At 44.5% G+C, this 8,942-nt stretch overlaps 1 pseudogene; it reads right to left on the reverse strand.

The window, feature by feature from the left end:
• Window positions 1-7,772: 7,772 nt before the first annotated feature.
• On the reverse strand, window positions 7,773-8,623 carry LOC145416212 (uncharacterized; annotated as a pseudogene).
• Between the last annotated feature and the right edge of the window lie 319 nt (window positions 8,624-8,942).

The following is an 8,942-nucleotide window of genomic DNA, read 5'->3' on the forward strand; positions in this document are numbered from 1 at the left end:
GTGGAAGGAGAATATAAGAGAGTATGGAACAGTGGGTGCAAGGATTGTATGGGTGAGGATGAAAGTAGGTATACAAGCGTGGGCGATTGTATGAGTGTATGCCCCGACAGAGGACCGAGTGGCAAGAGTGAAAGATGAGTTTTGGGCGAGAGTAGAAGCATGTATGGACAAGTTTGAGAGGAGCGAGAGAGTGCTTTTGATTGGAGACATGAATGGCAAAGTTGGGAATGTACGAGTGGATAGAGTGGTTGGTCAGTGGGGTGTGCCAGCTGAAGTAGATGGGAATGGTAGTGCTTTGGTGGACATCTGTGCTTGTAAGGGGTTGGCAATAGCCAACACCTACTTTCGTCATAAGATGATCCACCGGTATACATGGAGAGTAATGAGAAGGATGGATGATGAACTTGTTGAACGAAAGGCATTGACAGACTACGTGTGTGTGGATGAGCGAATGAGAAGACAAGTGTTGGATGCAAGAGTGTGGAGAGGGTGGGGGACTGGAGTCTTGGACCATCACTTAGTGATGGCCAAGGTAAAGCTGCAAAGAAAATGGTTGAGGAGACGAAGGGGAAGACAAAAGGAAACATTTCCTGTGAGAAGAGTGGAGAAATTGCAAGATAGTGAGAAAATGACGGAGTATAAGAGCATAGTGGAAGAAAGATTGGGAAGGTATGAGCTAGAGCAGATGGAAGGGGTGGAAGTCGTATGTAAGATATTCACGGAAGAGATAGGCGCAGCGTGTGAGGCGGTTTGTGGAGTGAGGAGGAGATGCAAGGGTGTGCAAGGGACAGCATGGTGGAATGATGAGGTGAAACGAGCTGTGGAACAAAAGAAGAAGGCATATAGTGAATGGTTAGCGAGTGGAGGAAGGGAAGAAGATGAAAGAGAGAAGAGAGAGGTATATGTGAGCAGGAGAAGGGAGGTTAAGAGACTGGTGAAGGAGAGTAAGAAGAAAGTGGATGAAGAGTTTGGGAGGAATCTGAGTGTGAAATGGAGGGAGAGTAAGAAATTGTACTGGAAGGAGGTAAAGAAAGTAAGGCAGTGTGAAAGGGGAAATAGTAGGGGAGTGAAAGATGGGAATAATAGATTGTTGGTGGAGAAGAGAGAGAAATTGAGGCGATGGAAGGAACACTTTGAGGATTTGTTGAATGTAGAGAGTGAGAACAGTGCGAGTATAAGTGGTTGGGGAATGGCTGGGAGATGAAGAGATGAGAGGAGGGAGGAAGAGATCAGTAGGGCGGAAGTAGTGGAAGCGATGAAGTAGATTAAGCTGGGAAAGGCCCCAGGAATTGATGGAGTGTGTGGTGAAATGCTTAGGTATGGGGGTGAGATTGTTGTGGAGTGGATATGGAAGTTGTGTAGATTGGCTTGGGAAGAGGGAAGGGTTCCAGAGGACTGGAAATCAGGTATAATTGTTCCTTTATACAAAGGAAAAGGGGAGAGAGAAGTATGTGGTAACCATTGGGGTATTTGCCTTCTTAGTGTGACTGTTAAAATATATGGTAGAATACTCATTGATAGGGTTAGGCATATAACAGAGGAGCTAGTTGGAGAAGAACAAGGTGGATTTAGGAAGGGAAAAGGGTGTGTAGATCAGATATTTGTTCTAAGATGTTTAGTGGAGAAGTATCTAGAGAAGGGATGGAAAGTGTATGCTGCCTTCATGGACTGGGAGAAAGCTTATAACAGAATAGACAGGCAAGGTATGTGGAAGGTATTAAGAATATATGGAGTGGAGGGGAAATTGTTGAGTGCTGTGAAGAGTATGTACAAGGGAGCTAGGGCTATGGTGCAAGTGGATGGTGAGCTGAGTGAGTTCTTTGATCTCAATGTGGGATTGAAACAAGGTTGTGTGATGTCTCCATGGCTGTTTAATATATACATGGATGGGCTTGTAAAGGAGGTGCAAGGTAGGGCAGTGGATGTGGGGGTGGCTCTAATGAATGAGGGTGAGATTTGGAAGATTCCGGTGCTGCTGTTTGCTGATGATACAGTATTGTTAAGTGAAGATGAATGGGAGTTGCAAGGTTTGGTGAATGAATTTGGGACAGTGTGTAGGAGGAGGAAGCTGAAAGTTAATGTAAACAAAAGTAAAGTTATGGTGTTTGAGAGGAATGAAGTCACAGAGTGTACAGTGGGGTTGGATGGTGAGGATATGGAGAATGAGAGTGCATTCAAGTACTTGGGTAGTATGATGAGTAAGGATGGAACTTTGAGGGATGAAGTGCGTGAAAGGGTACAGCAGGGAAGGAAGGTTGTTGGTTCACTGAAAGCAGTGATAAGAAATAGGGAGGTGAGTACGGAAGTTAAGAAGTCACTGCATGATAGTACTATGATCCCTACCCCGACGTATGGAAGCGAGGCGTGGACCTTGCAAGAGGGGAACAAGTCAAGAGAGAGAGCAGTGGAAATGAGTTACTTGAGAAGAGCATGTGGAGTGACATGGAGGGACAGGTTGACGAATGAAGAAGTAAAGGAACGTTGTAGGGTGGATGTGGATGTGGTTGAGAAGATTAGGAGAAATACACTGAGGTGGTTTGGACATGTGGAGAGAATGGAGAGTGAAAGACTGACTAAGAGGGTGTATGTAGGTGAGGTGGAGGGAGGGAGAGGGAGGGGTAGACCGAGAATGAGGTGGAGGGATGGAGTTGAGAGGTATATGAGGGAGGGGGGGTGAGTTGGGGGGAGGGTAGTCAAATGGTGGGTGACAGAGAGACTTGGAGGCGTTTTGTCTGTGGCCACCCTTTGCGGGATTAGGGCATCGGGATATAGATAGATAGATAGATAGATAGACTAAACGAAGGTAAAGTATGAAAGATATAATAGATGGATGACGAAGTGGTAATAGTGTCTGGCTAACGGTTGTTTGGTTCAAGGTGTGCATTGGTAAGCCTAGTTCCAGGCAACGGTCGCTGTTAAAAAGTGAGATATTTACAGTCCCATTTATTTTAAACATCTCAATGTATGTGAATCTGCAGTACGAGGGGTGACTGATAAGTTTTGAGCCTCACCCAGAAAACAGTGAGATAGGCAAATGAAATTTAGTCTATGTAATCTGCCAGATAACATTATTGTGCTAACCAAGTTTCTTAATCTGAACATTTTTCGTTTCCTTTTGGCAGGCTCTCGAAGTGAATGTACTTGACAGGTGTCGTGGAAATGGAGAAACTCGAGTACCGGTGCATGATCAAGTATCTTCAGTTGAAAGGCATGACTCCATCTGAGATCCATGAGGATATGGTGAATACTTTAGGGAAAGATGCTCCTTCGTATGCCACGGACAAACGTTGGGTCAGAGAATTCAAGCATGGCAGGGAGAGCCTCGAAGATGATCCAAGGTCAGGGAGGCCATTGACCGTGACCACACCAGAGAACGTTGACCTTGTCCTCGGGATGGTCATGGAGGATTGGCAACTGTCATCTCGTCAAATAGCAGACAGGTTGGGCACGTCCCAGGAGTGAGCCGACAACATTCTGAGGAACGAGCTTGGCTTTTCGAAGGTGTGTGCTCACTGGGTGCCACGCCTCCTGACCCAGGAACAGAAGCGCACACAGTGCACCCTGTCCACCAACAATTTGGAACTCTTCGAAGCTGATCCAGAAACTGTCTTGGCTTGATTCATTACCATGGATGAGTCCTGGGTTCATCACTACCAGCCTGAGACGAAACAGCAGACAAAGCAGTGGAAGCATGTCTCCTCTTCCACTCCAAAGAAGGCCAAGGTCACGGCCTCGGCTGGAAAGGTCATGGCGTCCACTTTCTGGGATGTATGAGGCATGTTGCTGGTGGATTATCTCCAAAAGGGCCACACAGTCACTGGACAATACTACGCCGACCTGGTGATACGTTTGCGTGAGAACATCAAGAAGAAGAGGACAGGAATGCTAGCCCGAGGGGTCTTGTTCCATCAGGACAATGCTCCGGCCCACACCTCCGTGGTGGCGATGGCAAAAATCCGTGACTGTGACTTCAAACTTGTCCCTCATTCACTGTACTCACCAGACCTTGCACCCTCTGACTTCCACCTGTTCCCGAACCTGAAAAAGGATCTGGCCAGACAACGCTATGCCACCGATGAGGAGGTCATGGTGGCTGTGGATGCCTACCTCAGGGCCCAAACTAAGGCCTGCTACTCCAGCGGGATCCAGGCACTCCACCACCAGTGGAAGAAGTGTGTTGACTTGAAGGGAGATTATGCTGAAAAAAAAAAAATAAAAGATTTCTATTGGCTATCATTTCCTGGAGGCTCAGAACCTATCAGTCACCCCTCGTATGTGTATGCCCCTATGGATCTGTTTTCACCCATGAATCTATTTCTCAATGGACATTTTCACCACTTAGAGCAAAATCCCCCATGGACCTCTTCTCCCTAATGACTTGTTTTTTCAAAGATGCCTATGTTTCTACGTAAACCTACTTTCCTGTGAGCCTATTTTCCCCCATTGATGTATTTTATCCCCATGGACCATTTTTTCCCGTCGACCTTGAATCTCTCCATGGATGCAGGTTTCCTACATGCACATATACTCATGGACATATTTTTCACAATGACCCTATTTTCCTCATAAGCCTATTTTTCGACGTGGAGATTCATCACCCACTGACAAGTGTGCAGTTCAAACACAGACCTCTTAACCAACAGACGTATTGCACTGTGGACCTGTTGTAGCCCACTGGATCTATATACCTACTTTGGCATGATTCCAAAATAATATCCCCTATGGACCTATTTTCCACGCACTGCTCTATTCCCAGCTTGGATGTATTCACTCAAATGACCCATGCCAGAGGCCTGTTTTCCTACTACCCGTCCCTTCCCCTACACACCCACCAAACAACGCACATACCCACTATCTTACTCAGTATCGTATGTCTCAATATTAGGTCGACATAAACCCGTCTCTTGCCTTGTCCTACAGGTAGCCCCACCACCCACCCCACGTAAACAATGCACGAACCCCACTCCACCCCATGTAAACAATGTACGAACCCCACTCCACCCCACGTAAACAATGCACGAACCCCACTCCACCCCACGTAAACAATGCACGAACCCCACTCCACCCCACTTAACAAACGCTAACAACCCCTTCCCTCCTTCTAGCCCACCCACTTCACCTAACCCGCCTGTGAAACCATCAGCCTACACTAACCTATCCACTCACCCAGTCACCAACCTACCAACCCGCATACCATGCTCCACGAGTAGGATGACTTGCAATTCTACACACACATACACACACACACACACACACACACACACACACACACACACACACACACACACACACACACACACACACACACACACACACACACACACACACACACACACACACACACACAAAGGAGGGGTGCAGGCCCTTATACTAGAGATGACAGTCTCACGCCTTAACTCAGTCTATCGGTAGAAAATAGTACTCTTTACAGGGAGGTTGCCAGACCGATAAAGGGGTTGATATGGGCTTCATTCCGGCTACATACACGTGATTTTATGCATTAAGGGTAACTATAATTCTCGAGCTAAACAGGGGTCTTTCCTTTAGCTGAAGACAAACGAGTTTATTTGTCCCAGAAGAACGTCTCGTCGGACAGTGAAAGATATGTTTTATTCCGAGCAACGCCACTTGACTTTGTTTGTCAAGTCATTAGCCAGGCCGTGTAATTTCTGTTAAATGCCTTAAGTTCGCATTTTTTTTTCTCTCTCTCTCTCTCTCTCTCTCTCTCTCTCTCTCTCTCTCTCTTGTTGGCACCTGGAGATTTTTGGCGAACTCCAGAGTATTTTTCTCATCAACTGGACATCCCTCGCTGCACAGTGAGGCAAATTACTTTCCTAAGCACAGCTTTTTGTTAAATCAACAGCATTTAACTCCTAATTCATTATTCTTCCGCTGGTAGTCCTTAAAAAAATACACCTTTTATCACACGGCAAGGCAAGTTCTAGTGACTGATGGGAGAAATATATTACGGGCCCGTTTTCAATGTAGCGCTGAGGAATCCAGGGTTTCTTATCCCTTGCACTTCCCTGCACCAGTCTGCCTCCACCTCATTTCTCCAAAATTCACAGGCACCCACCATACGCTCTCTCTCTCTCTCCTAGTAACAAATGGATGCTTCGAACTTGTTAACTCTTTGTGTTCGCTGGTTCAGACGTACAGGAAGTCGTGGAGTGAAATAAAAAATACATGTTTAAGTCACTTGCTTGGCTTTATAAGATAAATAATATTTTTAAAATGATAACTGTGATATATTCATTTTATCAGAATGAAACCTTCAAAGTAAATATTATTATTGCTTTATCCACTAGTACAAGCCCTAAGTTGAATGGATTTTTTTACAGAAGTGTATAGTAGGCAACTTTATATGCTCGTGAATGCGACTCTGCCACATACACGGGTTGACTGGACGAGGGTGGATAACACCTGGCAGAAATAGTACATGAACCAGTGTCCTTCAACTTCTAGTGAACTTAGCAAGTTTGATCGCCTGAATTCTGGCTTGTGGGACTTCTGCCTATTTGCCGCCCAGCATTACATATTTCCATGGTTTTCAGCAAGAGAAGCAGCAAGTGCTCCAAGATGTGACAATTCGCTCCTTCAAGTGCAAGAAACCAACATAGCTGTGTACAGGAACTTTAGAAGGCACCTCTGGTTCCTCAGTCAGGTGATCGTGGGCCTGTCACTATTTGATCCTGCAGCTGACGACGATGAAAATCGAAAAATGGTGTAGAACATGAACTCTGCTGAAGGGTCAATGGATCCTTCCCTAAGAGTCTCGGTACCAAATCTACAAGGAAAGTCACTGGCAGACTGCCCAGGGGCCTCCACATGTCTAAATCCGGCCCTGCACTGAGAGACATCTGGTGGCAGACAATTTCCAGAAGTCCCCCATTACATACTATGGGTCACAAAAGTATCGGTGCACAATATGAGTGAAACATTTGGGACCACAAAAAGAAGGTAACTGAAATATTAGTGTCCGACCTACCACACGTTGGTAGCCCTGATGTTGGGAGGTGTCATATATCGCCAACTAGCAATATCCTCTTGCAAACATATAACAAATGTTATGTTTACATAAACAGACATTGTTCATGCACATTAGACGTTGGTAATGGGGAACTTCTGGAAATCGTCAGCCACCAGATGTCTCTCAGTGCAGGGCCGGATTTAGACATGTGGAGGCCCCTGGGCAGCCTCCGTGTGGAGGCCCCCCTACCTTAGAATTATGAAGTTGAAGGCATAGTTGAAGTCGTTCATGAAGTTTGAAGTTGACCGGTTCCAATTTACTATCTCATATGACGAAAAATTTCAAACAATTTTATTGCAGAAAATATGTATTTTTTCAAGATTCTTCACATTACTGAAAGTTGAAACCTTCAATAATGGTTTTGTCCAACAATGTAAGATATGACTAGATTTTGTCAGAAATAATATATGTATTACATCCTAATAGAGCACCTCAACTATGGTGGTCACCAACCTATGCGCCATAGCTTATATACTATAAAAGTTAGCCAGGTTTGTAAATCTAAGGTCAAGTAAATTCTTTATAAATAACCTATAATTAAAACTGAAGGTTTATATTCAAACTAGTAAAACAAATATACAATTGGTTGAATTTGAAGACATACTAACAAAATTATGAAAAAAATTATAAAACAGATTTTAGTAAATACTAAATATAACGGCCTTCAACCACTGATCCAATTAACTCAGACAGAAGCTGATCAATTACTGAAAGACAACCGAAAAATGCACAGTACCTGTATTTACAAACAGGGCACTTTACGGGACTTGACCCTTGCAAAGTCTCTGATCAATTTGTCGAGATCAGTCTCTCTGAGAATGTCATACTCAATACTCATCAAGACCAGGTGACTGAGCCTATCATGACACATTGTAGTACGAAGTCTGTTTTTAATAAACTTCATTTTATTGAATGAACGTTCTCCAGAACAGTTTGTGACCATGAGCACCAAGTACATCCGTAGCATTATCTCGACATTTGGAAATGTATCTGCAACCTTCTTGCCCATCAACAGCTTGTAAAGGAAATGTGCCCTCCCTCTTTCGCCTTCTTCGTCTTCAAGAAATTGGGTGAAGAAGACTGTACACTGCAAAAGTTCAACACCAAGTGTTTGAGTCAGATCAACCTTGTACTCGGCAACCAGTTTTGCTGCAGCTGCTTCGACACATTTCGTGACTCTAGTTTAGACAAGAACCCGAAAAGGGAACAGTTATTCTCATAGGCCTTCAACCGTTGATCCAATGAACTAAGAAACTGATTGATTGCCGGAAGAAAATTCTGAATGCAGAATTTTTCAGACTGTGAGAGGGCCACTTCTTCTGATCGTCCATTATCCAATGGATTGAGCCGCACATTACGTTGACGATTGCGTGTCTGCGAATAACCATCAGTTCCAGACATTTCCCTTCTCTTCTTTTCATAAACATGGAAGCAGTCTCATTTCTCACACACAAAACTTTTCAAGGACTTGAACATTATTACTCCTGTTTTCAGATCAAGTTTTGGATCATGCAATGCGTGGCTTGTGGCATCAACTCTGCCAAGAATGTCATGTCAAAAAACAGCATAAGTGGCAGTTTCTAGTTTGCACATCCTGTCATGGAGACCGTTGGCCTCGTAACGTGCTTTGTTCATCTCATTTTCATCTCTTGCTATTTTGGCAAGTGGCCCAAGAATAGGATGATATCCTTGGACAAGTGCTTTCTCTGCATCTGCTCAACAGGACCATCGTGTTGTCGAAACCCTCTTTGGCACAGATACCGGGCCAGATTTTACAGTTTTCAGTGAGTGTGTAAGAATTACATAACAATCTGTAGAAGCTGTGAAGAACACATAAATTGCCTCAAGAAAAAAAAAATGAGATAGCTACCTGACAACATTTAACTGCTGCTTTTCCAGCCAGGTTCAGTGA

This window comes from Coenobita brevimanus, chromosome 105, assembly GCF_032717465.1.
Source record: "Coenobita brevimanus isolate Jiangsu-jjx chromosome 105, ASM3271746v2, whole genome shotgun sequence".
Taxonomy (NCBI): domain Eukaryota; kingdom Metazoa; phylum Arthropoda; class Malacostraca; order Decapoda; family Coenobitidae; genus Coenobita; species Coenobita brevimanus.